General features: G+C 37.6%; 1 long non-coding RNA gene across 1 annotated transcript in view; it reads right to left on the minus strand.

The window, feature by feature from the left end:
- LOC309633133 overlaps window positions 1–26022 on the minus strand; it is a 452881-nt gene that overhangs the window by 51016 nt on the left and 375843 nt on the right. Inside the window, exon 2 of the long non-coding RNA XR_014247332.1 lies at window positions 4817–17315. This is a non-coding gene — a long non-coding RNA (uncharacterized lncRNA). The remainder of the gene's footprint in view (window positions 1–4816; window positions 17316–26022) is intronic.

Consider the following 26022-nt stretch of genomic DNA (forward strand, 5'->3'; position numbering starts at 1 on the left):
TTTGAGTTTAAAAGGCATTCTAAGACACAGCCTCATGGCAAAATCCAAATTGGGGGTTTGATTTTAAAGACAGCTTCACAACAAAGATAAAATATAGATATGGCAGTGACACTTTTGGTTAAGAACGCTGAACAACTTAAGATAAGGCTCAGTAGATCATTACAGCTGGACAAAATACTCCTATAAAGGGGATTAAGAATATAATCCCACTGAAGGAAGATACGGTGAAAGGACCTGCAGTTAAGTCTAGAGAGAGGGAGAGAGAGAGACATGCCCCAAAAAGAATTATGGATGTGACGTTTGGCATATAGGACTAACTAATCAAACTCAAAGATTTTTTTTTTTTAAAGGCAGAGTGGTGAAAGCTGTATTGACAAACGTACATCAGCCTGGATTTAAGAATAAGCAGTGCAAAAGAACATTGGGATTCCAACTTTATACAGGCAGGAAACAGGCTGAGAAAACTGTTCAGGTTCTTAAAAAGTCATATTGTCTGATGGTCATTTCAGATGTGGCCAAGGATGAAAGAGAAAATATCACAGAGGGTGAATCCAAGAACCATGGAGTACAATAGACTAGGAACTTACTCTTAGGAATTGAATCTAGGGCCTAATCAGGACATATTTACTCCTTCAGTAGGACTTTGGCAACTCCTACATGCCTCCAATTCATTTCTTTTCCAAATGGGGATGTTAATTGTGGTTATCCTGCCTCTTTTCATCATTGTATATCTATTTAGAGAAGATGGCTTGCCATTTTAATTCATAAGTCTCTGGATCATTAGTTGCCACATTTTGTCCTGAGATAGATACTGTCATGAGATCTTGGACTTTAACCTTGACTGAATGTGACTTGGGGCATCAGTAATTTGCATTTGGGAGGGAAAATTGTGACAACAGGGAAGATATTGTTGTATTGCAGCGGTCAGCAAATAATAGCCCACAAGCTGCCTAGTACATAGCCATACCTTTTGTAATGCTCTCTACTATCTAGCCTTTTAAGAAAATGTTTGTAGGCCTCTAGTATATTGTATAAATTGTAAAAAAAAAATTCCTTTTCTACCATCCTTTTTCCCCAACTAATGCCATGTGGGCAGATTTATTTCCCTGACTCATTGACTTTGAGTTTGACCATGTGTGTTGCTTTGGCCAGTTGAATGTGGGTGGGAGAGAATGTGTACCAGTTCTAAGATGAAGCCTTAAGAGACACTGAACATTTCTGTTCACCCCTCATGTATTTTGACCATCCACCATGACAAAACATACACTAGGTAACTGCAGGCTCAAAAATTAGAAAATATACAGAGTATATCTCAACCAAACCACAACTTGGACCAAGCTCAAATGATCCCATCTAAGCTCAGCAGAGACCCAGTTTACCTGCAGAAAGATCCATGAGATAAAAAAGAATATTTGTTTTTGTAAGCCCTATGTGGTATTATAATAAAAAATAAATGTTTGATCTGTCCCCAATTTCTGGCACAAAGCTCCTAAAACTCTTGGAATTTTCTGGCTTTTTTATGCTAATGATATGATTCATAGGGGTGCCCTAAATAGCTTCAGAATGGGTCTGGTCACCAGAAAAACCAACCATGAGATTAAAGGGTTAGAACTTTCAACCCCACCCCCCAACCTCTGGGGAGGGGAGAGAGGCTAGAAATCGAATTCAATTACCAATGACCAGTGATTTAGTCAATCATGATGACATAATGAAACCTCCATAAAAACTATTAAACAATGAGATTTGGAGAACTTACAGGTTGCTGAACACACTGATGTGCTGGGAGGGTGGCACACTTCCCTATACCTTGCCCTATGCCTCTTTTCCATTCCTGAGTTGTATTCTTTATAATAAACTGGTAGTGATAACCAAAGCACTTTCCTGATTTCTGTGAGTCGCCTCACAAACGTAAGGAGGTAGGGGTTATAGGAGCCCCCAAATTTGTAGTCCTCTGGGCAAAAGTGGGGGTAGCCAGGGCACTCCATTTGTGGCTGGTATCTGAAGGGAGGGCAGTCTTGTGGGACATAGCCCTTAACCTATGAGCTCTGCCATAGCTCCAGAAGTTAGTGTCCTAATTGAATTGAATTGTTGGATACCCAGTTAATATCAGAGAATTGTGGAAAAGCAGCATGTATCAATATTTGGTGAGAGCAGAAAAAGAATACACGCTGAGTTTGGGGGATGTTACACAGTATTATTGCAACATAAACCTGACAAATACAAGAAGTATTTTCCACAAAGAATTTCAAAAAAAAAACCCTTCATATTGAAACAAAACATTTGACTAATTAACCATAAACTTAGGCATAAATTTCCAGTGTTCTTATTTTTTTTTTTTAAGATTTTTTTTTGATGTGTACCATTTTTTTAAAGTCTTTATTGAATTTGTTACAATACTGCTTCTGTTTTATGTTTTGGTTTTTTGGATGCGAGGCATGTAGGACCTTAGCTCCCCGACCAGGGATCAAACCTGCACATTGGAAGGCAAAGTCTTAACCACTGGACTGCCAGGGAAGTCCCAATTTCCAGTGTTTTTAATATGACCTCAATGTACATAGATTTATGCAAAGCTAACTGATGCTTTGTCAAAAGGGCAAAATTACAGGAGCTCCTAAGAAGTTTTATTTCATTAATATAGCCAAGACTCAATGATGTAAATGTTGTGTAGGAATAATAAAACTTAAAACAATTTTTGTCATTTCTATTTTAGAATGACTAAAACTTACGATGATCTTGTTAAATGTTTTTATTTTTTTTAAGGAGAACGGGGGACCTGAGAACACTAGATATTAAACCAGGAAAAGCTTGCCGAATAGGGAAAAGACAAACTTTATTTCTAATGTATGCTTAAGGCATAAAACATAAGCCATGGTACTTTATATGAAACTCCACTGTATTTAGTAGAGAATCATCTCCATTTTCTTACCTTTTATATTTTTAATTGTTTTCCTTCCCATGAGATCAATTTTTCTGAGATATTATAAGTTTTCACAGAATCTTAAGGACATTTTCATGGATAACCCTAGTGTCCAAAGCAAGGTTATTAGAGGTCAAGCCTAACTGGAAGAAATCCTAACTGCAAATGGCTCTGGGATATGATTATCCAATATCAGGTATACTTTCCTGTGGCATGGCCTTTTCTGTGGCATGGTCATTTTTATCCCTATGATAAGGAGTCCCAGAGAATTTCCTATACACAAGAAGTTCCTTTAAAGTCAATATTCTCAGCAGAAATTGAAAATTCTATGCATTTTCCAAAAATCCATTGGAAGAAACAAAAATGATGAAGTCAAATTTAGTCTTTTCAAGAAATACTTGAAAATAACAGCTTGTTTAATATACAATGGAATTTCCTATAAATTCGGTGTGCCATGGACTCTCTTTAAGGCATTATTAAATTAAGGCATTATTAATTAATGAAAAATCAAGATGGCCCATTAACAAGTGGCTTTACCCAAATGATTGTGACTTGTCTTAATAGCATTGCTGAATATCTGGGCTGGGTAGTACATGACTTAGGAGTGAGACTTCTGAATATTTCATGTGTTCTTTATAGGAAAACACTGCACTGGTATGAAAATACATTTAAGTATAAGGATTAGTGACAAGTAACAAGTGACTCTTGGTTTTGGAAACAAATCCTACCTTACTTAGTCCACGAATAGATGTACTAAAAAGTCTGAATGAAGTTGGTTCATATCTAACCACACTTTTGTATTTCCAAATTTTGAAAGAGTTGTGCATCCAAAAGATACTTAAGGTTGAATTCATGAACAATGTTTTTTAATCTTCAAATTCTATGGGTACTTCTTTGCTCCAGTAACTAGGTCTCAGTCTTTTGTTTGAATGTCCTGCCAATGGTTTTCTTAATCTTTTTTCTGCTCTTTGAAATGGTTCTCTTAATCTCATACATAACTTCTTTGGCTTGGGCCAACCCCATTTGGGTTCCTTTGGAGAATAAATTCCAGTCCTCAGTGCAGGGGTTACTCACAATCAGAAGAGTCAGGCCCCAATTTAGGCCTAGATCCTTCCTGAGCACTATTGCTCAGTGGCATCTGCTGTGGAGGTGCCCCCTAACAGCCACTCTTCTGAGACTCAGGAATTTATTATTCTCAAGAAGTCTGTGAGAATCCAACAGCACATTAAAAGGATTATACACCATGATCAAGTGGGGTTTATCCCAGGAATGCAAAGATTCTTCAATATATACAAATCAATCAATGTGATACACCATATTAACAAATTGAAGGAGAAAAACCGTATGATCATCTCAATAGATGCAGAGAAAGCTTTCAACAAAATTCAACACCCATTTATGATAAAAACCCTCCAGAAAGTAGGCATAGAGGGAACTTACCTCAACATAATAAAGGCCATATATGACAAACCCACAGCCAACATCGTCCTCAATGGTGAAAAACTGAAACCATTTCCACTAAGATCAGGAACAAGACAAGGTTGCCCACTCTCACCACTATTATTCAACATAGTTTTGGAAGTTTTAGGCACAGCAATCAGAGAAGAACAAGAAATAAAAGGAATCCAAATTGGAAAAGAAGAAATAAAGCTGTCACTGTTTGCAGATGACATGATACTATACATAGAGAATCCTAAAAATGCTACCAGAAAACTACTAGAGTTAATCAATGAATTTGGTAAAGTAGCAGGATACAAAATTAATGCACAGAAATCTCTTGCATTCCTATACACTAATGATGAAAAATCTGAAAGTGAAATTAAGAAAACACTCCCATTTACCATTGCAACAAAAAGAATAAAATACCTAGGAATAAACCTACCTAAGGAGACAAAAGACCTGTATGCAGAAAATTATAAGACGCTGATGAAAGAAATTAAAGATGATACAAATAGATGGAGAGATATACCATGTTCTTGGATTGGAAGAATCAACATTGTGAAAATGACTATACTACCCAAAGCAATCTACAGATTCAGTGCAATCCGTCGAACTACCAATGGCATTTTTCACAGAACTAGAACAAAAAATCTCACAATTTGTGGAAACACAAAAGACCCCGAATAGCCAAAGCAATCATGAGAAAGAAAAATGGAGCTGGATTAATCAGGCTCCCTGACTTCAGACTCTACTATAAAGCTACAGTAATCAAGACAGTATGGTACTGGCACAAAAACAGAAACATAGATCAATGGAACAGGATAGAAAGCCCAGAGATAAACCCACGCACATTATGGTCACCTTATCTTTGATAAAGGAGGCAAGAATATACAGTGGAGAAAAGATAGCCTCTTCAATAAGTGGTGCTGGGAAAACTGGACAGCTACATGTAAAAGAATGAAATTAGAACACTCCCTAACACCATACACAAAAATAAACTCAAAATGGATTAAAGACCTAAATGTAAGGCCAGACACTATGAAACTCTTAGAGGAAAACATAGGCAGAACACTCCATGACATAAATCACAGCAAGATCCTTTTTGACCCACCTCCTAGAGAAATGGAAATAAAAACAAAAATAAACAAATGGGACCTAATGAAACTTAAAAGCTTTTACACAGCAAAGGAAACCATAAACAAGACGAAAAGACAACCCTCAGAATGGGAGAAAATATTTGCCAATGAAGCAACTGACAAAGGATTAATCTGCAAAATTTACAAGCAGCTCATGCAGCTCAATATCAAAAAAACAAACAACCCAATCCAAAAATGGGTGGAAGACCTAAATAGACATTTCTCCAAAGAAGACATACAGATTGCCCACAAACACATGAAAGAATGCTCAACATCATTAATCATTAGAGAAATGCAAATCAGAACTACGGTGAGATATCATCTCACACCAGTCAGAATGGCCATCATCAAAAAATCTACAGGGCTTCCCTGGTGGCGCAGTGGTCGAGAATCCGCCTGCCAATGCAGGGGACACGGGTTCGAACCCTGGTCTGGGAAGATCCCACAGGCAGCGGAGCGGCTGGGCCCGTGAGCCATAATTACTGAGCCTGCACGTCTGGAGCCTGTGCTCTGCAACAAGAGAGACCGCGATAGTAAGAGGCCCGCGCACCGCGATGAAGAGTGGCCCCCGCTTGCCACAACTAGAGAAAGCCCTCGCACAGAAACGAAGACCCAACACAGCCATAAATAAATTAATGAAAATTAAAAAAAAAAAAAGATATAAAAAAAAAATCTATAAACAATCAATGCTGGAGAGGGTGTGGAGAAAGGGAACCCTCTTGCACTGTTGGTGGGAGTGTCAATTGCTACAGCCACTATGGAGAACAGTATGGAGGTTCCTTAAAAAACTAAAACTAGAAGTACCATACGACCCAGCAATCCCACTACTGGGCATATACCCTGAGAAAACCATAATTCAAAATGAGTCATGTACCACAATGTTCATTGCAGCTCAATTTACAGTAGCCAGGACATGGAAGCAACCTAAGTGTCCATCAAGAGATGAATGGATAAAGAAGATGTGGCACATACATACAATGGAATATTACTCAGCCATAAAAAGAAATGAAATTGAGTTATTTGTAGTGAGGTGGTTGGACCTAGAGTTTGTCATACAGAGTGAAGTAAGTCAGAAAGAGAAAAACAAATACCGTATGCTAACACATATATATGGAATCTAAGGGAAAAAAAAATGGTCATGAAGAACCTAGGGGCAAGATGGGAATAAAGATGCAGACCTAGTAGAGAATGGACTTGAGGATATGGGGAGGGGGAAGGGTAAGCAGGGACAAAGTGAGAGTGGCATGGACATGTATACACTACCAAATGTAAAATAGATAGCTAGTGGGAAGCAGCTGCATAGCACAGGGAGATCAGCTCGGTGCTTTGTGACCACCAAGGGGGGTGGGATAGGGAGGGTGGGAGGGAGGGAGATGCAAGAGGGAAGAGATATGAGGATATATGTATATGTATAACTGATTCACTTTGTTATAAAGCAGAAACTAATACACACACAAAATAAAAAAGGTGAAGACATATTCTGGAGAATTGTAAAAAAAAAAAAAAAAAAAAAGAAGTCTGTGAGAACCAAACCTGACATTGAAATCAGTTAGGTTCATTTTCTTCTTCAGAAATCCAGAGATTTCTGAAGACCAAACCTAAGGCACCATTGTTCTTATTTCCTTGCCACAGTTAGTGGGCTTGGGTTAGCTTATTTCATCGTCAACCCTTTGCTCCACTATAGTCTTAGAGCCATGTCCCCAGTGTCCCCTCTAGGTTCTACGCAGGTCGGCAACAACTAACCCTCTGTTCCTCTGAATGGAGGGAGATTATTTGCTCTTGTTTCCAGGAACAAGTTTGGATCTCAAAGACCCTGTATACCTCAAACACCCTCAGGGTAAAGGCCAAAGAGAGAGTCCTCTCCCTTCTGAATCTCTGGCTCTGCTGTGTATATCCTCCTGTGCACAAAAGGGAGGCCTGAGATCTTTATCTTGTGTCTATCTCAGCAGCAGTTTTCACTATCTGCTGTGAGATATAGCCAGGATATCAAAAGGGAGGAAAAACCCAGCTAGTTTTGCTGATTTTAAGCAGGTAAGAGGTGATTTCTTACCTTAAAAAAAGTTTTACTTTTATAGTTTAAACTTGGCATGCAGTCTCCATGGCTGGAGGCTACTTTATTCCTCTGACATAGATGACTGAGAAGCCTTGGAACATAAATATATGCAATAAGCCAATAATTCTGCCTGCCTTTCTGCTGCTCCTACAGGGTATCTCAGTGCTGGCAAACAGAAGGGTAATGGGAATTAGAAGGAGGGGAAAAACAGCAATAAAAATATAAATCAAAGAAAGAAGGAAATCCATTTGCTTCTTGGCAGCAGAGACAGTGCTCGGCTAATCCATGCTGAGTGCAATCCAATACTCCTTTATATAATCCTGCGCCGGTGGAAGAAAATTAAAATTTAATGCAATAACGGCTGACACAAATCACTTTTGTTGCCCAGAAGCAGATTAAAGAATAGTTAAAATCATACAAATCTAATTTCTTTTTTTGTTGTTGCTTTATTCTGTAACATCTTGATGCTTTAATCCCTAGCATCAGTTTTTGATTATTAAACATATATTACCAACATAAGAAAGATTGTGGGAAAAACAGTGACAGCCAGGAAATGATTTGTGCTCAAATGGTACACGTTAAAGCTCTTTCAAAATCCATAAATTTTTCATAGGTTCATAGAGGGCTGTGCCTTTAATCAATCTGTGTCGAGGGAATTTTAAAATAAGCATAAAGGTAATGGAATGCTATCAATCATAATTGGGACTGGAAAGAACCATCACAGTCCATCAGTTATCACTCTTGCATTGTGCATGCCTGTGTGTGTGTGTGTGTGTGTGTGTTGCACACATGTATGTCAGAATGGTGCATTACCATTCTCTTATTTTTGATTGCTGCCATCAATGGGACAATTTGAGGACTTTGTATAAAGATAGACATGAATTTTAAAAACAGCTTAATTTTGGTTACAATTTTCCTCTTTCCCTGCTCCCTGTCTCTTCAGAGGCAGTGACTTGCTTCATCTGTGAAATGGACTTGCTTCATCAGAACAAAAGTGTTTTTAAAAATAAAGCTCCCCCAGCTTTTAACCCAAATAAAATGTCCCTTCCTAGATACAGATGCTACAAGAGGTTTAGAATTTCCCTGCTCTACCCAAAGACCCAGGACCAACACAGTGAAAGGAAAACTCACACAGGTTTCTTCACAACAAAATTTTGATAGGGCAGAAAAGATTTTTGCAGAAAGTTTTGCTGGACTTACGTAAAACTTTTGCTTTGATGCTATGGGTTTCCAATAATACTCTCTGGGTGTTTTCCATAGAAAGTTCTAAAGTCATCTCCGTCCCATTTCATGGGAACTTTGTGGTTAATAGGTACTATCCATATTTAGCTCATAGTGTCAGCAAGAGATTTCCAAGGAAAGAGAATTCTGGATGCATGCTTCACTTGTCCTGTTGGTAGGACTTTTTTCTCTCCCCTTGACCTGAATTTCTGGGTATGTGTGTGGGTGGGTGTATTTTAACTTTTATGATGGAGTTTCAAACACAGAAGCAGAAAGTATAGTATCACTCAACTTAAGTAATAATCCATTAAGTCCAAATCTGTTTCATCTATACTTTTACCTATTCTTTCCCATTTTGAAGTATATCTCTGATACCATATGCTACCGTATCATTTAATCAATAAATATTTTAGCATCTATCTCTAAATGTAAGAATTCTTTTTCAAAATATAGCCAAAAAGCATTATACCAACTTAGAAATTATCAATAATTTTAAAATGTCATTAAAGATTCAGTCATTGTTCAAGTTTCCATGATTATCTCATAAATGTTATTTAAGTTTGCTCAAATAAGAATTGAAACAATGTTTCCAATTGCAATTGATAGGCATCAAATACTTTTTATCTGTAAGCTTCTTCTTTCTTATATCTCAACCTCTCTCTCTTTCTCTCTCTATTCTCTCTCACTCTCTCTTCTTTTTAATTGTTGTACAAACTTATATACAGTTTCCTACCATCTGAGCTTCACTGATTGAATACCCTTGGTGTCCATTAAACATGTACCTTTCCTTGGTGTTTCTCATAACTTGGTAGTTATAGGCTTGATCTTTTCTAGAACAGATCCTCCTGGTTCAGTTTTCTTAGTTCAAATATTGACCAAGTTTTATGGCAGGTACACTTTTGGCCCAGTCCAAGGCTGGGTTCAGACACGATCATTCAGTGGCTATGCCAAAAATAATTACAGACGTTGGAGGCTTTGTATGGAAGGGTTTGTTTCAGAAGACCCCATGCCTTACTGGGTTCCAGTAGTTAGTGGTTGTCCTATATTATTCCTTTCTTGTTCCACTCACCTAAGAGCACTGTAAGCACATTTTTTTTTTCAGTGAATTTATAGACTCTTAGAATTTTGGATCTGGATGTGATAATAGAAATTCTAATCCACTCTAAAATATTTATTTTTGAAAGGACACTGATGCCGAGAAAGAGCATGTAAATTTCACAAACTTGTATGATTTTTTAACACAAGCTTACTCTAGAATTCCCACATTTACTAAATCAAGAGTTCGGCTTCAGTTCTATGGACTCTGCATCTTCTCTAATGTATTGTGTGCACAGAGAGCAAAAGTCCCATTCACGGTGCTTTGCAATTTAGTGATCATTTTCCTATGGGAATATTGTTGGTATGGTAGGATTGAATATTCATATTGAATATATGAATTCAATATTCATATTAAAACCCATTATTTCTTAATGGGTTCGGTTATACAAATTGGATTTATTATTAAAGCTGAAAAACAAAACTATAAGCAGATATATATGGCCAAAAATTTTATTTGTCAAGACTCCTCTAGTATCAGGGACATTTAAAAAATCAATGTTAGCATTGCATTGCATAGATACTAATTAAGCCTTGTGATTTATTGTATTTGAATCTAAAACCCAATTTTATTTTTTGCCACCCATCTTTAGTTGGCTTGAATTTAGACCTTTGAGAGTGGACCATTTCTGGTGGTAAAACTGGTTATTTGTGCTCAATTAGCTCATAAACACAAGTGAAATGTGACTTCAAGTGTAAAAAAGAACTTCAGTTGATGAAATGCCTATTATACGCCATGTACTGTACCGGATTCTTTCTACACTTAGTTTAAATTAACACATCAAATGACTGTCGGGAAGTATGTTGTTGGTGGTGTTATTATTAATATTTTATGTATGGAGAATTGAGCCTTATGGAGTTTAGGCAAAGTTGCTCAAGCTTACACAGCTAATGAATGGAAATGCTGGGATTTAACCAGAGTCGTCTGAGTCCAAATCATATGGTTTTCTGCCATGATACATTGCCTCTGTGATGGTGGGACTTCGAGTCTGAAGATCATAGCTCTGCCTCTAATTATCTGTGATAAAACTGAGCAAATCATTTGCTCTTTGAACCTCAGGTTTATCATTTCTGAAAATGAATTATAAAAAGAAATTAAATTTGTCATTAGAGTCAAAGGGCTAGTGTATGTGAATAACACTTTAAAGAAGATAATGTGTTATACAAATGCCTGTCATTCTAATTTACCTTCTTATCTCTATCACACCCATGACAATAATTTTGCCTCTGTGGGCCATTAGAGGATTAGAAAAACATGGGAATCTCCGTCTCAAAATCTGAGTTTATTTCCTAGGTTAGTAACCCGTGAGAGTACTTGTGAATCTGGTGCAGAAGTGTTGTGTGGTTTTGCATAGTGGTGGGCATGGGGAAGCACTGATCAGATTCCCAGTTAAGGAATGACTTGTTGCCCAGCTTCTGGGAGTGCTGTCGACAGTCAACAGCCAGCTCTCAGCCCCTTCGGGATTACCCCAGCTGCAGAAAGCTGCATCACCCAACAGTAAATCTTTTCTGGAGCGATCCAAATACGCTGCCTGGTTGCAGCAAGGATAGAAAGCTCAGCCGTTCAGTCCACTGTGGGACACTTCTATGTCTGTTCCCTCCAGAACTTCCCACGTGGTTGGACAAGGTTTTGTGGGCCTGCATCAGTTTGACTTCTCTCTCTGATCGATCCTGCATTCTCCTCCTCCCTTCCACAGGTATGGATCCCTAATCATACCTAATCAATATCTGGCATGCTATCCGCCATTTCCTTGTCTGCTTCCACAGCACCTAACCTGTGACAGACATAATGTATTTCCAGAAATATTTTCTTTTGATGTTTCATTCTAGAAAAACAAGCTATAATATGCCTGCCTTTTACAGACTTAGAGTCTTTTTCAAATGTAATCCCTTTTGACTTCTAAGAAAGTGCAGGGTGTTTGAAAAATGGCAGATACTTTCCAATTCAGGTCGGGCATTTGGGGACTACTTTCTTTGGTTAACTTGAATAGGAATCAAAAAAGGCTTTACGACTGACCGTGTACTGCAGTGCCTGAACATATCAGCTTGATATCATCAGTAGCAATGTCCATGACGAAGAGAGCACGTCATCATTCAATTCTTCCTTTCTTGAGAAGAGAGAAAAGGGTCTTTGTTGGCAGATTTGATATTTTATTTGAAGTGGATTTGATTTGACTCTAAGAATATAGTATTGTGACTGAGAACCGAGGAGTGAAGGGTGATGATTTCAAAATACAGTGGAGGAAATGAAACATTGGAAAAAGAGAATTAGAACCAGACTGAAACATTGCTGGTGCTCCAAAATGTGCCTAGGATCAGGTGGATGGGATTAAAGAGAAAGAAATCATTGTACAAAATAAGGAAAAGAGATTACACTGAGAAAGTTTGGTTAGAAAGTATGGTATTCTCTTTTTTTCTTTCAGGTCCCCAGGCTAATTTTAATTTTCTTGAAATTTATTAGTTTTTTTAAATATAGAAAAAACATAAGGAAGGAATGGTCTTTTATGTCACCACCACCATTTTTCTAGCAAAAAAAAAAAAAGAAAAAAAGAAAAGGAAAAAGAAACAGCAATTATAAAAAGCAAAGTTTAAAAATTCAGGGTAAAGATAGCCATATTATGAAAAGGAAAAGCTTTCCTTTCCTTCACGCATCTATCCCTTAAAGAAGCTGCTATTGAAAATTCCTTATTAATCTTTTCAGGAAAAAAAATTAGGCATATATCACTGTGTATATGTGCATTTATGTATTTAGCTATCTATGTGTGTGTGTGCATGTACGTATAAATATGTATATATTATTCTTTTCTCATTGTATTGCTAAAACAAACTACCCCAAAGCTTAGTGGTTTAAAACAATAACCAGTTTATTATATCTTCTGATTTTGTGGGTTAGGAATTTGAGCAGGACTCAGCTAGGCAATTCTTCTGCTCCATGTGGCATTGATTTGGCCTCTAGGAAATATTCAGTTGGTGGCTGGTCTGGTCTGAAGTGCTTTCTTACATGGCAACTCAGGGATCCCAGTGATCAAGATAGAAGCAGGAATCAGAATAGGGTCATTATGTGTTCTCTGCTGGTCAGTATAGTCACAGCTAGCTCAAATTCAAGGGGAAGAAAATAAGACCTTACATCTTGGTGTCTGGAGTGTTAAAGTAACCATGTGAATTTACTTTAACTGAGTATTATGTATATTATGTACCTATTACATGCCTATGTATATGCAGCATGTGTATTCATTAATGCATTTATCTAAATATATTCCACAAGAATTGCATACAAAAAGATCAGATATTGAATATTCTTACAACCAAAGAGTATGTATGGTTTAGGATAAACTGTTAGAAGTAAAATTCCTCTCAAATTTATAAGATCATAGAACTGTAACTTCTTATTTTAGATGATAAGCTTCAACTACTATTCATGATATTAAGTGAATATAAATTTCAGGACTTGAGATTGGACTCTGCCTAAATGTAGCAGTATTTTCTGCCTGCAACTATAGAAGACAAATATTAAACTATCTTTTTAAAATTTTTAAAAATTGAAGTGTACTTGATTTACAATATTGTGTTAGATTCAGGTGTACAGCACAGTGATTCAGTTATACATTTATATATATATATATATATATATATATATTGTTATGCATACATATATATTCAGATTTTTTTCCCTTATAGGTTATTATAAAATATTGAGTATAGTTTCCTGTGCTATACAGTAGGTCCCTGTTGGTTATTGATTTTATGTACAGTAGTGGATATATGTTAATCCCATCCTCCTAATTTATCCCTCCTCCGCTTTCCCCTTTGGTAACCATAAGGTTGTTTTCTGTGTCTGTGGGTCTATTTCTGTTTTGCAAATAAGTTCTTTTGTATCTTCTTTTTTTCAGATTCCACATAAGAGTGTTATCATATGATACTTGTCTTTGTCTGGCTTACATCACTTAGTATGATAATCTCTAGGTCCATCCATGTTGCTGCAAATGGCATTATTTCATTCTTTTTTATGACTGACTTACATTCCACTGTGTATGTATGTGTATGTGTGTGTGTGTGTGTGTACCTACATACAACATCTTCTTTATCCATTCATCTGTTGATGGACATTTAGGTTGTTTCCATGTCTTGGCTATTGTAAGTAGTGCTACAGTGAACATTGGGGTGCATGTATCTTTTTGAATTACAGTTCTCTCCAGATATATGCCCAGGAGTGAGATTGCAGGATCATATGGTAACTCTACTTTTAGTTTTTTAAGAAACCTCCATACTGTTCTCCATAGTGGCTGTACCAATTTACATTCCCACCAGCAGAGAGGAGGGTGCAGGAGGGTTTCCTTTTCTCCATACCCTCTCCAGCATTTATTATTTGTAGACTTTTTGATGATGGCCATTCTGACTGGTGTGAGGTGATACCTCATTGTAGTTTTGATTTGCGATTCTCTAATAATTAGTGATGTTGAGCATTTTTCCATGTGCCTGTTGGCCATCTGTATGTCTTCTTTGGAGAAATGTCTATTTAGATCTTCTGCCCATTTTTTGATTGGGCTTTTGTGATATTGAGTTATGTAAGCTGTGTTTGTATATTTGTATACTTTGGAAGTTAATCCCTTGTTGGTCTCACCATTTGCCAATATCTTCTCCCATTCTGTTACATTGCCTTTTCATTTTGTTTATGGTGTCCTGTGCTATGCAAATGCTTTTAAGTTTAATTAGAAACCATTTGTTTATTTTTTGTTTTTATTTCCATTACTCTGGCAGTTGGTTCCAAAAATATTGCTGCAATTTATGTCAGAGTCTTCTGCCTGTGTTTTCCTCTAGGAGTTTTATAGTATCTGGTCTTACATTTACATCTTTAATCCATTTTGAGTTTATATTTGTATATGGTGTTAGAGAATGTTCTAATTTCATTCTTTTGCATGTAGCTGTCCAGTTTTCCCAGGACCACTTATTGAAGAGACTGTCTTTTCTTCGTCATATATTCTTGCCTCCTTTGTCATAGATTAATTGACTATAGGTGCGTAGATTTATTTCTGGGCTTTCTATCTTGTTCCATTGACCTGTATGTCTGTTTTTGTGTGAGTACTATACTGTTTTGATAACTGTAGCTTTGTAGTATAGTCTGAAGTCAGGAAGTCTGATTACTTCAGCTCCATTTTTCTTTCTCAAGATTGCTTTGGCTATTCAGGGTCTTTTGAATTTCCATACAAATTCAAAAAATTTTTGTTCTAGTTCTGTGAAAAATGCCATTGGTAATTTATTAGGGATTGCACTGAATCTGTGATATCCTTGGGTAGTATAGGCATTTTCACAATATAGATTCTTCCAACCTAAGGACACAGTATGTCTTTCCATCTGTTTGTGTCATCTTCAATTTCTTTCATCAGTGTCTTGTAGTTTTCAGAGTCTTTTGCCTCCTTAGGTGGGTTTATTCCTAGGTATTTTATTCTTTTTGATGTGATTGTAAATGGGATTGTTTCCTTAATTTCTCTTTCTGATCATTTGTTGTTAGTGTATAGAAATGCAACAGATTTCTGTGTGTTAATTTTGTATCCTGCAACTTTACTGAATTCATTGATCATCTCTAGTAGTTTTCTGGTAGTGTCTTTAGGATTTTCTATGTATAGTATCATGCCATCTACACACAGTGAGTTTTACTTCTTTCCTTTGGATTCTTTTTATTTCTTGCCTTCTCTGATTGCTGTGGCTAAGACTTCCAAAACTATGTTGAATAAAAGTGGCAAGAGTGGACATCCTTGTCTTGTTCCTGATCTTAGAGGAAATGCTTTCAGCTTTTCACCATTGAGTATAATGTTAGCTGCGGGTTTGTCATACATGACCTTTATTATGTTGAGGTAGGTTCCCTCTGTGCCCACTTTCTGGAGAGTTTTTATCATAAATCGGTGTTCAATTTTGTCAAAAGCTTTTTCTGCATCTATTGAGATGATCATTTGGTTTTTATTCTTCAGTTTGTTGATGTGGGGTATCACACTGATTGATTTGCATATATTGAAAAATCCTTGCATCCCTGGGATAAATCCCACTTGATCGTGAAATATGATTCTTTTAGTGTATTGTATGGTTTGCTAGTATTTTGTTGAAGATTTTTACATCTATTTTCATTAGTGATGTTGGCCTGTAATTTTATTTATTTATTTTTTGTGGTATCTTTGGTATCTTTTTTGTGTGTGTGGTATCAAGGTGGTGATGGCCTCATAGAATGAGTTTGGAAGTGTTCCTTCCTCTGAGATTTTTTTGGGGGGCAACGGTTTCAAAAGGATAGGTGTTAATTCTTCTCTAAATGTTTTGTAGAATTCACCTGTGAAGCCATCTGGTCCTGGACTTTTGTTTGTTGGGAGTTTTTTAATCACAGATTAAATTTCAGTACTTGTAATTGGTCTGTCCATATTTTCTCTTTCTTCCTAGTTCAGTCTTGGGAGATTGTACCTTTTGAAGAATTTGTGCGTTTCTTCTAGGTTTTCCATTTTATTGACATATAGTTGCCTCTAGTAGTCTCTTATGGTTCTTTGTATTTCTGTGGTGTCATTTGTAACTTCTCCTTTTTCATTTCTAATTTTATTGATTTGGGCCCTCTCCCTTTTTTCTTGATGAGTTTGGCTAAAGGTTTATCAATTTTGTTTATCTTTTCAAAGAACCAGCTTATGGTTTCATTGATCTTTTCTATTGTTTTCTTCATTTCTATTTCATTTATTTTTGCTCTGATCTTTATGATTTCTTCCTTTCTACTAACTTTGGGTTTTGTTTGTTCTTCTTTTGCTTTAGGTTTAAGGTTAAGTTATTTGTTTGAGATTTCTCTTGTTTCCTGAAGTAAGCTTGTACTGCTATTAAGTTACGTCTTAGAACTACTTTTGCTCTGTCCTATAGGTTTTGGATCTAGGGACACATAGAGACTGAAAGTGAGGGGATCTAAAAAGGTATTCCATGCAAATGGAAATCAAAAGAAAGCTGGCATTGCAATACAGTTAAATCAGACAGAATAAACTTTAAAATAAAGACTGCCATAAGAGACAAAGAAGGACACTACATAATGATCAAGGGATCAATCCAAGAATAAGATACAATTATATATATATATATATACACCCAACATAGGAGCATCTCAATATATAAGGCAAACGTTAACAGACATAAAAAGGAGAAATTGACAGTAATACAATAATAGTTGGGGGCTTTAATACCCTGCTTACATTTACATCAATGGACAAATCATCCAGACAGAAAATCAGTAAGGAAACACAGGCCTTAAATGATGCATTAGACCAAATGAACTCAACTGATAATTACAGAGAATTCCATCTGAAATCAGCAAAATACACATTCTTTTCAAGTGCACATGGAACATTCTCCAGGATAGATCACATGCTGGGCTACAAAGCCAGCCTCGGTAAATTTAAGAAAATTTAAATCATATCAAGCATCTTTTCCAACCACAACACTATGAGATTAGAATTCAATAACAAGAAAAAAAACTGCAAAAAACACAGATGTGGAGGCTAAACAATATGCTACTAAACAACCAGTGGATCACTGAAGAAATCAAAGAGGCAATCAGAAAATATCTAGAGGCAAATGAAATGAAAACATGACAATCTAAAACTATGGGATGCAGTAAACTACTTATTATTCAAGATGCATTGATCATTAATGCAAAGCAAACAACACAAGAAGAATAAATGTCTCATTATTGATTTTGAGGATTATTTTTCTATTCCATGCTTTTCATTTTGTTGGCATGCTGTTACATGAGATTCCTACAGCTTGGCTCTTGGGAAACTGTATAAATCACAAACAGTAAATCTCGAGTTGGTATTTACTAATTTTGGCAGTAAGTTAGCATGTCGTAACTAGCTGTAAGGGAATTATCTGAGGTGTGCATGTAAGAGGATAAATTCTGTGTAAAAATGAATTGAGTTTTTCCTCCCTCTGCTGTAAACCTACTCAAAGGCTTAAGTACTGCTTCTCCTCTACACTCACTCAGCCCCTTCTAAATGGTAACTGAGCTGTACAGGACTGATGGAATTGCCTGAAGATAGTTTAGGGAACTGTCTCTTCTTTACTGTGACCCTTGTTCCCATCATTGTCTTCAGAGAGGGGTTGTCTATACTTGAAACTTCTCTACTTGTCTGTAACCTCAATGGTTCCCTCCCTTAATCTCACATTGGCAATACTGTGTGTATAGTTTTGTCCATCCTTTTTCTCTTTCACTCCTTCTCACTGTCTTAGTTCCATCTTTTCAGAAACACAGCAAATATATAGAGAGCTGTCAATATTTGTATGAAAGAAAATGCATACATTTTAAAGGAAAATCATATGTGTTCAAAGAAATCACTCTTTTTAAACTCTGAAGAACTATATAGAAATATGGCACTTCTGTGCTCTATTTCACACACTTTGTGACTTTATCTGATACATTGCTATCATGATTTAATAAAAAAAATTTTTTACTGTCAATACACTTGAAAAGGAATGAGGTCACTCTCATTCATTCATCATCAGTAAATATTGAATTCCTCTTACGTGCTGGGCACTGTTTTAGGAACCTGGGAATACAGCAGTAAAGAAGCAGACATAGTTCTCAGAAAACTTATATTCTACTGTTTATGTGCATATAGTTGGGTAGTCGAGGAGGGCAGTAAGATTCTTTCTTAATCTCTGTCCAGGGCATTTAGGTTCCAGTCACTATGGTCAGCCAGCATTGGCGAGGCCTCAAATGTCATCATTTGGCCTGATCATGGCCTGGGATTCTATCTGAAGTACAACCCACATGCCTCTGTATTATCTTTTGTTTCTGAAAACTTCAGATTTTATATTTTTGTAAATAACATTTGGAAAACAACTCTGCATGCATCTCTTGTGTTTCTGCACATCTTATGAGGGAGACCTTTCTTGCCCTTTGTTTCAGGATGTCTTCTTCAAGGATATTTATATACAGAAGAGCCTTGGTAGATAGGGATAGTGTCTCCTTCAGGAGCAAAGGACAGGCATGCTTCCTGTGCAGTACAATAAAGATGATGTCTCCCTCCGGAGTAAAGGGCAGGCATGCCTAGTGCTCATTATTAAACAATTTGAGTTCCCTAAGCTCAGGGTTCCTTTCTTGTAATGCAATCCTCTGCATGTGCAGGTGTCTTCAGGCTTTCTTCATATTGCCTTGTGGGAATCGGGCTCATGGAACTGCTGTAAAAATGCTCCATGCAAAAATACTTTAGCTACTACTGTTGCTGTGAGTTATAAACTGTCCTTTATCTATGACACAGGAGTCTTGTATCTTCTGCCATCATCCATGAAACTTGGCAGGATAACCTGTTACCTTGAAAACAGGCAAACTCTCAGACCCTTCACAGTTCTTGAAGGCAACTTTGCCAAGGAAACCGTATTGAAATGAGTGCTATTCCAAAGGTGTTACTAGTAAATGATTATTCAGTACTCCAGAGTTTAATAGAGAATGAAGCAGGGATAGGAAGGGGTAATGTTCCCTACCTTCCAGTTCTTGAGAAACATGGCCATAGCCCCACACTCAGGAGAGTGGAGTCAGAGCTGTGAAGACAAAAGTGAAATGTTGATATGTCTCCTTCGGCACTAATCTTTTTTGGAGTGACTATTATCATGTACGTTTTAATGAAATATGTTCTTTAATTTGATGCCTTCTTGAACACAAATTATTCAACATGATTCCAGCTTTCTGCAGGATGAAAGCTCCTCAGTACAAACATAATTTACTGTATTAAACTAGTGCTGTGCTCTTGCTGCATTTCAGATGCCTTGTGAGGTGACAACGAACTCTGCTGTCTCCTTTCTGGGTGTTGAGGGGCCACTTCATCAGAATGCAGTCTTGTTCTCTTGCTACTTCCAATCTACAGACCCAGGATTTTAGATCAGGAAACTAAATTTCACACAAACTCTGGGCCCCCCTTCTAACATGAAGAGAAGGGCAGCCTCTCCTGCATAGTTAATTACTCCAGCTTTGTGACGGTTTGGCAGCTTCCTGGGTCTTTCACACTTTGGGCTGTGCCTTTCAGAAAGACGTGATGGATGTGATGTGTTACCTTCTTCATTTGCTAGATGTCTGTCTCTCTTTTACAAGTTTTACAACTGGTCTTGTGTATCATTTTTTTATTAATCATAGAGTGAATCACTTTTCTGTGTATGCTCTGATGTCTGTTTTGCAGTGGGTATGATAATCATGTACTAATTACTAATTTACTTATTTTCTAAATGATCAGACTCCTGATTTCTTCAGATAGTGCTTATTTTATTTCATTATTTGTTTTACTAATTGCAATTATATAAATTATATTAGTGCATTATATTAATATATTTTGTATAATGTAGGTATATTATATATTTTATAAAACATTTATTATATAACATAAATAAAATAAAATATTGACATATATAAAATAACATATTTCTACCATATATACACAACATATAACTAAAGATAATATATATATTTATATAAATTCAGATCATAAACATCTATATGTAAAATAATTATACATGAACATTTGCCTAAGTAGATAGCAAGATGGGTAGGAAGGTAGGTTTTGCTGTAGTGACAAATTTACCTCCAAATTTCAGTGGCTTAAATTACAAATATTTATTTCTTGTTCATACTCTGTGTCTAACATGATTGGGTTCCAGGTTGAGCCATCTTACGATTCTACCATCTCCACACGTAGCTTTCAGAGTGGCCAGTGAAAGAGAAGAAAGTATGGAGAACTTACATTTTTCTCTTAATTGCCTCTGACCAGACACTGCACATGGAATTTCCACTCAGACTGATGGTCAAATCTAGTCACATGGCCCTCTCTTAACTGCAGAAGGGACTGGGAAATATAGGGAAGCACATGGAATATTTGGTGGGCTTTACTGCATCTGCCACAGTAATAACTAACAGAGCTGGCTGAGCAGTAGAGCAGTCTGTACTCCTGTCTTTGGCATGGCAAGGATGCATCTTTCCTATGGCATCGCAGTAAGTAGCTCAGCCTGAGCCCTCTTCCTGTAACCACCCCAGGAGGGATGCTCACCGAGACAAGGTGACCCCAGAAGCAAGAAGGCTATTCATTACTGTTAGGGGTGGGAGCTAAGGGGAGTGAAAATGGAATCATGAAATGGGAGGACCTTCTAGAACTAACAGATGTGCCCCATGAGAACCAACATTTGAATATGTACCACATGGATGGCACTGAGGCTAGGCATCGTCAGCCAGAGCAGCAGGGGCAAATAGCAGGAAAGAATTGCAATCCCATGCCGGATTCACTGGCCCTTGTTTTTTGCTCCCTTATTCCTTCTCTTGGCACCTGACATGAATGGAGTTAGGCTTTGTAAAGGGAGGAGAACAGATGACCCCAAACAAAACCCGTTTCCCAGCCAGTCCTAAGATGGGGGTAGAGAAGAGGAGCAAAAAAGCACATATGTGTCATGCATTTGCATGAACACACATATACACACACACTTTACTGTTCTAAAGTTATAGCCTCATTGGCAGTGGGGAAAGGAACACTTTAAAGCAGATATGGTATTGGAGTTTTAAACCGGACTAGACAAAACTGCAGAGGCAGATGGATCCCGACCCAAAATTTAGTTGTGATTTTGAGTGATGACACCAAACACAAACACACAGCAAGAGGGTATGAAAAGTTTTATTACTTACATAATTGAGGTCCCTGGAGAGAATAGGGCATGTCCCTCAAACAGGTTCAAAATTTCTTTAGGGAGCCAGCAAAGAAAACAGGCCTGGGTTTTTTATCGTGGTTAGGGAGTGAGGTTGGGTGAGAGTTGGCCCACATATGTGCAGGTAGGGGCTTGTGTGATTTGAATCTCCCTCCCCCCTGCCAAAGGAGGAAGCACCCAGGCTTTCTTATCAGCTTGCCCAGATGTGGGTCACAGAGCACAGAGTGAAGGTAGGCTTAAATTTGTTAGCATAAAACATCAAAAAATGGAGTCAGAATCCTCATTGCTACTCCATAACTGAAAGTGATGGGATATTGTGGAATCTTCCTGAGGCATTCATTGGTTGAGGGTCAGAGGAAAGGTGACATTTTGCCCCTGAAGGGCAGATGAGAGAGCTCATGTCAAATCCCATCTGTGGCAGAATGGCCTCTGAAATAGGTTGGGACACAAAAGGCTGGCTCCCAGTTCTCATTGCAGGCTTACCCTGTAGGTCAGTGCATGCCTTTGTACCTATTGCTACCTAAGTGAGTTCACAAAGTTGAAGAGATCCTAAAAAGTGCTTTAGTTTTATTAAAGTAGAGCACCACTGTATTAACATCTGTCTAACCAAGCCAGGACAGGAAAGTCTAGTTCACACAGCTTGGGTAAAAGGCCTCGGCTGACCGGCTCCAAGGTGAGGCCCTCCCACTAGCATCAGGTGTGATGTAGTAATGGGGCTCATGGACAGTTGGCGCATTAGGCCAGAGGCTGAGAGGTGAATGGCATCAGGGTATCTGCAAGTACATTATGAACCAATGGCACGTATCTTGGTAAGCACTAGCATCTTCCTCAAATAAGTTATTTCATTTAACAGTTAGCCATGTAAAATCATTAAAAGGCTCACAGTGGAATTATTTTAAAAAGGAAACCTAGGTTAGGAGAGAGGAGATACTTTGATAGGAAAAAAACCTGAGTATTATAAAACAAAACGTTTCTTTTATCCGTAGTGCTCAAAGGTTATTCTCCATAACCTTAATTTAAGACCTTCAGGTTTTTGGATTAAACTGAAGTTTTATTAAAGCACTAAGTTAAAGCAGGGATTCCACTACCCCACTTTTTTGTGTTTTATATAACACACACATACACACACACAAATATATATATGTAGTTAAAAATTCTGAATTTTTATTTAGGGCTGTTTCCTCAAATCTGGCTAATAATTGAAATTACCTGAGACCCATGTTAGAAATATGGATTCCTGAGCTTCACCCCAGACTTACTACATTAGAATATCCAGCAAGGACGTATATGGATTTGTATTTTTAACAAGTGCCCCCTCCTCATCAGATGATTCCGGCAGTAGCCAACTTCTGGTGCCCCTTGAACATGTGGCATGTTGTCGACCCTATATTGGACTGATAATCCTTACTGTCAGCTGAGGAAAACCTGAGGCAGTATGGCAGCAGTTTTAAGAACAAATGAACTGTCCATAAGAACCCTTCTGGGTTTTGTTCCACTTAGTGGATTCTATTTTGGGCCTGCTGTGGAGGGGGCATAATTTGTTGGTTAATACTCAGCTCATTTTGGTTGTTTGGTGAGACTGTCGGTGGCATTTAGGCCTTTCCTCTTTGTTCTAACAACACTCTGTCCATACCACCATTAGGGCATAATTCTATGCTATTGCCTCTTCAGAAATACATCTTCCCCTCACCAAGACAGTTTCCAGAAGGCAGAGAACAAGTGTTTTCTAAGGTGTAGTTTTGGCCATTAGGACAGGGATTATTTGTTGAATAAATGTAAGAATTAATGAGTGAATGAATGCATGAAAACAAATGCATGAATGTGGTAAGTACATTAATTATAGGGGTTCAAAATAATTATGAAACAGGCAGAGGATAAAAATCAGTCAGTAGTTCTTTTTCAAAGAGAGTTTATATGGCCATTATTCCCAAAGGGTTACTAACACATCCAGCACCATAAAAATCTGAGCACTAAAGCTTATGTATAATGAAGGGGCAGTAAAACCCTCTCAAGGTCTTTCGTGAAAAGCAGCTGCTAAAAATTCATAACAGGGAGAACATCCTAAGAGAGAAGTGGTAAAACGTGCCATATATATAACCTAAAAACATGTATGTGTCATGTAAGAAAGCTTTACAAGTAGGAACTTGTTAAACATTTGTACTATACTTTTTTAAATTTATTTATTTATTTATTTATTTATTCTTGGCTGCGTTGGGTCTTTGTTGCTGCACGCAGGCTTTCTCTAGTTGCAGCGAGCGGGGGCTACTCTTTGTTGCGGTGCACAGGCTTCTCATTGCAGTGGCTTCTCTTGTTGCGGAGCACGGGCTCTAGGCATGCAGGCTTCAGTAGTTGTGGCACACGGCCTCAGTAGTTGTGGCTCGCGGGCTCTAGAGTGCAGGCTCAGTAGTTGTGGCGCACGGGCTTAGTTGCTCCTTGGCATGTGGGATCTTCCCAGACCAGAGATCAAACCTGTGTCCCCTGCATTGGCAGGCGGATTCTTAACCACTGCGCCACCAGGGAAGTTCCAACATTTGTACTATACTTTTTACTCATTTATTAGCTTGGGTTCTTGCCTAGTGCTGCCACATTTCTCTTTGAAGAATTTTATGCTTGCCCATCTATCTGTTTATATGAACATCTATGTTCGTGCCAGGTTTGCTTTTTGTTTTCTGTGTGTGTGTGTGTGTGTGTGTGTGTGTGTGTGTGTGTGTGTTTTTTTACTCTATATAGTGTCTCATATACCACACCACACACACTGGTACTTAATAAAGATTATTTGAGCATGAAGGTTTGATTAGTGGCAAATGGCAGTTGAATATTTAATAGAAGATGACATCTTTGCACTTACATGTATACCCGTTTTAAAATGTTAACCAGAAATAGTTGGCGGGAAAACCTTAAAGAATGAGCTATCATGTTTCTAGGTTATGTCGGCAATAATTCTCTACTATATTAGTTCCTTCAAAGGTGAATGGTTTTTGATTATGATATAACCTTAACTTGCCATCTGTTATGAAACCATGTACTAAGCTTAAACTTAGGATTTTCAGCTTCACAAATTCTGCAACAATTATGAACTCTTACTGACTTCATAATTAAGTCTAGATAAGGTTAACAATCACCTGCCATTCTGTTAATGTAATTGTTCATCTGTGAACCTTGCAAATTATTGTAATTGTGATATTTACTTTGAAAAACAAACATTCTCATAACCTTTCAGGGAGTGAAAAATCCTATGACAAACCAGGAAGACTCTTGGGGCTTAAGAGACACCTAGAGACACCTTTAAAACCATCTAATTCAACTCTCTGGGCACTTCCTGAAACAGAACCCCAAGTTGAAGAATATAAATATTAAGGAACTTTTTCAACATCAACTCTGTCCAGGGAAGATTTGGGATTAGAACTCATGTCTTTCTAATCTAAAATTATTGGCAATGTCCCACACAAGTTGAAGAGACAGAGAAAGCTGCTTGTCATGAATGTTCAACATCTCCTTGAACTTCTAGATTATTTTTCCCCTGAATGAAACCCTTCTGGAATCAAATTTTCATACCACCAGCAAATATGTTCTTTCATGATGAAAAGCACCCTTTACCACTTAGACCTGCCCTTCCCACATGTACTAAATTAAATCCAGTTTAATGAGAATGTGTCTAGCCAATCACAGGTCATAAATGAATAAGTCTTTACTCTGGGTGCATTTGACATAATAGAAATTATGCTCAGAGGAGGGTTATCAACTTAAAATGTACAATTTGGGGAGATATGCCGCTGATTCTACTCTGAGCTGTTCTTTCTGACCCATTCAAATGTGTCTTTTCAAGGAACAGGGCTTCACATTGTAGTTAGGGCATGGATACGTGAGGTCCTAGAATCATCAAAAAGCCACTGCGTGGTGCAGCCTTTCATTCTCTCATTTGGTCATTGTCTTCCTCTTTCAGCCTTTCAGAAGAAGAAAAATGTCATTCCCCATGGCAATGTCTAAAAAATTACATTGGGCCTACTTAGACAGGAATTCCAGAATAAAAGCAGTAGTTTTTTTTAGGTAGTGGCAAGATAACGCTGAAGTGCCCTGTCATAGAAAAGATTTAAGGGTAGAAAGAGACCTAGGGTTTGCAAGAGACAAATTGTCATTTATCACTCCTTCCCACCCATCCCCTTCTCATCACCCCCTTTTCCTTCTACTGTGTTTTCCTCTTGTCCTTTGTTTCCTCATTCATTCCTTCCTTTTGCAAATTTGTATATCTCCTATGTTCTAGTCCCTAATGAAACGAGGGGCACACTCCTGCCTTCACATACGACTGCATGTGGGTAACACATGGATAGAAAGGGAGAGAATAGGGAGGCTTTAGAGCAGTGATTCTCAATTGCAACTGCAATTAGAATCACGTGGGAACTTAAAAAAAAAAAAAAACAGTGCTAGGGATGCATCCCAAACAAATCAGAATTTCTGGAGAACGGTGGCTG

The sequence above is a fragment of the Balaenoptera borealis genome (genome assembly GCF_965194805.1).
Source record: "Balaenoptera borealis genome assembly, chromosome: 8".
NCBI classification, from domain to species: Eukaryota; Metazoa; Chordata; class Mammalia; order Artiodactyla; family Balaenopteridae; genus Balaenoptera; species Balaenoptera borealis.